We start from the raw sequence: 3,839 nt of genomic DNA on the forward strand, positions 1-3,839 counted from the left end.
AGCCCGGGGGGCGGGCGGGCAGGGCCCCTCGGGCTTGGCGGGGAACTAAGTGCAAGACCAGGGGACCTAGGGAGGATGGGCAGAAGGGGCGCAGCAGAGCGCCGTCATCCTCGTCTCCCTCTCCTCCTCAGCCCTCGTGCTGTCCACGTGGTGAATGGGGGACAGGGAAGGGGGTGCGGTTATTAGGGCAAGTTCATTTCTTCACCTCAAGATTATGTCCACCCCTTTCCAAGCCCTGCTCTTCAGCCAGGCCTGCCCTTTCTAGGTTCTCTCTCTCTGGGAGCCAGAGATAGACAATGTGTGAGAACTATAGAGACCAAGAGGCGAAAAGACCTTCAAGGGAAAGGCCATTTTTCCTCTTTCTCTTCCCCCACTGGCAAGAGTGGGGGGACAAGGAATGGAGAGAAATTGGGCCCTTTGCATTTAGAGGGGTCCCAGAGAGGGAAGGGAAAGAGGGGCCCTTTTCTCTTTTAAAATTTTCTCTTAATCATACCCACCTTCGTGACCTCTCCCGTTCATTATTTTTTCTGCCCTGCTGGTCCCATCGTTTTTTCTAGCTAAAGTTGTTTATACCCCTCCTGGATTGGGGGTAGTAGAAGAGTGAAGCAGAACCAGCCCTCTGTTCTAAATGCCCTCCTTCAGAGGATGAGGTCCTGTCTATTCCATGGCCTGGGCATGGTGGAAGAAAGAGTGCGGGGATAATAAATCACACTATTCAATTGTCCATGCTCTGTGTGGTTTTTGAGTTTGTGAGGGAGAAGGGCAGGAGGGTAAATGGAGGGCTCCCCACTGGGGCAATTGCAGCACAAGTGATAAGGGACAGGCAATGGAGGGAGGCAGCTGGTGGGAGCTGCTGTCCCAGTCAGCTCACACTGTCATCTGGGTGTTGACTGCTGTGCCCCTCCTGGAAGAGTGATCCTGTCAGATTACCTGCAGTGAGTGCTGGGCCACAGAGGGGTGGCCATACTCATCCCAGAGTACTGTCACTCCAGCCAGGGCACCTGCCCAGCCTGTGAGGAGCCCCTTGCTGACATGGGATAGGGCCAGTTGGTCATAGTAAGGCCAGCTTACTGCTGTGAAAGGAATCTGATCATCTCAGTGGGGTAACATGAGTCTGTTCCTCATGTAACAGTGGTAGGCAGCCTTCCTCCACCAAACTCAAAAGCCTCCTCCTCCTGCTTCCATCCTCTTGGAAGACTTGGCCTGCAAATGGCACACATCTGCCCCTGCCCAAATCCCATTAACTGGGACTGGTCATGTGGTCACATGTCACTGCAAGGAAGCTGAGGAATGTAGTCCCTGGCCATTCTGCCCAGTGACTAAGCTATACCACAGAAGAAGGAAGGTGTGTTTTGGAGGGCAGGCAATTGTCTCTACAGGGACTCAAGTGGAGAGCTGGCTCAGGGCCTGGGGGAAAGAGGCAAGGATGCCAACAGTTATTACCATGTATTACTATGTTTTAGACATTGTGCCATGTGCCTGACAGACATGGTCCCATAGAATCATTGCAACCATCCTGCAAGGTGAGTATTGTTACTAGTTTGTTCATTAGAAGGGAGCCCTCTGATGCCAATTCCAGTTTCGTGGGACCCACATCTCTGGAATCTTGGGAGGCTGCAATGAAGGTTCCACCTGGGGTATTTTTAACCTTGCTGGCCAACTGCGATAATGCAGGAAGCAAGTAGAGGAGATGGACCGCAGTTCCTTTAGAGTGGGGTTGAGAGAGGAAGTGGGGTTTTCCTTGAGCGGATTTATGCCCTCTTTCAGGGCCTCAGGTTGAGGGGCTCAAAAAGTCAAGGCTTTGGATGGCCAACTGGGGGGTGGGGGCATGACACCCTAGGGAGTGGTTTTAGATCAGGAAGGTGTATTTTCAAGTGCCCATTACCTTGCATGGACAATTTGTATTGCAGTTCGGTTTATTTTGAAATTTTAGGTCACTTTAAAGGAGGGTGAAACTTTGTTGTTTGGATAGGTCTTGGGTTAGCAAAGATTGGGAAAACACTGCCCAGTGCTCTTAGGTCCCTTCTTGTCCAGTGCTGACCTTGAGTGCTGACCTTGGGTGCTTTAAGAGGCCCCCAGGAGGAGAAGGGTAAGTGCTCTGTCACTGGTAGAAGTGAGTGGGCGGGTTTCCTGCAGCAGCTTAGGATGGAGTTGGAGGAAGAGACACTTGAGTCTTTTTGCTGTCAGCCCTGCCCCATGAGGTAGAGGCAGGAGCTGGTACTTAAGAGTGAAAAAGATTCAGTGCCAATCTCCACCCTGCCACTTACAGGCTGTGTGACCCTGGGCAAGTGAACTAACTTCTCTGGCCCTCGGTTTCCTCCCCCTGCAGAAAGAAGAGCTTGCCTGTCTTTGTGAGTGATGTGAGAGATTACCAAGCTTGGTGCTCAGTCACTGAGCTGCCCTGCCTTTCCCAGGCAGGCACATGATACGGTACTGAGGAGCCAGTGCTCCATCCTGCCTCTGTGCATACCCCTTTGGGCTTCAGTTACTTCGCTTAATATAGGGATCTATTTCACTTTAATAATATAGAATCCAGTGAGCTAACGTGACCACAACTTAGATGTCCCACTGCACTGGAAAACATCAGCCTACACTGCATCAGGCACTTGACATGTTTCCACGTCATGTTGTGTCATTTATTGATGTATTCATGCACTCCTGTGTTCACTCACCCACCCCCTCACTCATAAAATATTTTTTGAGCACCAGCTTTATGCTTGTCGGACACTGCATTGGGTAAAGAAAGAAATGCGCGTTCTTTCCTCATGGATCTTTCCATCTATTCTCATAATAAACCTATACTGTAGCTGTTTACCCACCGTACTGGTGACTACATCAGAGGCAAGAGAAGTTGGGTGACCTTTCCAATCTCATGAAGCCAGCAGCAGTGGTAGTGGCATCTACTACCAGTTATTTGATTCATGTATCTGTTTCCCAAAGGGTGTCCTGGAGAGTCTAGGATCTAGGGAATATTGATGAAGTGGTTGGAGAAAACAGGGTCCCACAGTTCAAGTAACTTGGGAAAATACTGGATCCAAGTTTTCTAATACATAGAACAGTGCTTGCCACGTGGTAGGTAGGTGCCGAGTTAAGATTTTGTTGCCTGGGTGAATTATAAACCAAGTATGTGTCCTTGCCTCCCCCCGGCCCCCAGAGCTTTTCATTATGTATTCGTATATGTGCATGTCTCTATATGAGTGCTGTGTGTATGCCTGTGTATGGGTCTGTGTGCATGTGTTGTGTGTATCTGTGTGTCTGTATATGTGCATATGTGTCTGTATTTTTGTGCATGTGTATGTGTGTACATGTGTGTGTGTCTGTGTACCTGTATGTGTGTACTGTATATTTCTGTTTATGTCTGTGTGTGGTATGCATCCACTCATCCTTCCCTTCCACTTGCTTTCAAAGAGGTTGTGAGTGGGGAGGGGGTTGTCTCTGGCCACATCAATTTTGCCTCCTCTCCTGCCTTGAACAAAAGTCTGTCCACAAATTCTCCATCTTCCAGAGTCTCTGGGTCAGGTCCTTCAGCACCACGGACAGAACACCCACCCTCCCCACCTGACTGGGTTTTATTTTTTTTTAATTTTTAAATTTTTTAAAAAGATGACCAGTAAGGGGATCTCAACCCCTGACTTGGTGTTGTCAGCACCACACTCACCCAATGAGCTAACTGGCCATCCCTATATGGGATCCGAACCCATGGCCTTGGTGCTATCAGCACCACACTCTTCCGAGTGAGCCATGGGCTGGCCTGTGACTGGGTTTTAGATGATGGAGATCACCTGAATCCACATGCATTACCTTCTGAAGCCCCCACCCCCCATGAGGAGGGTATTATA

The sequence above is a fragment of the Galeopterus variegatus genome, unplaced genomic scaffold (assembly GCF_000696425.1).
Source record: "Galeopterus variegatus unplaced genomic scaffold, G_variegatus-3.0.2 Scaffold2704, whole genome shotgun sequence".
Classification (NCBI taxonomy): domain Eukaryota; kingdom Metazoa; phylum Chordata; class Mammalia; order Dermoptera; family Cynocephalidae; genus Galeopterus; species Galeopterus variegatus.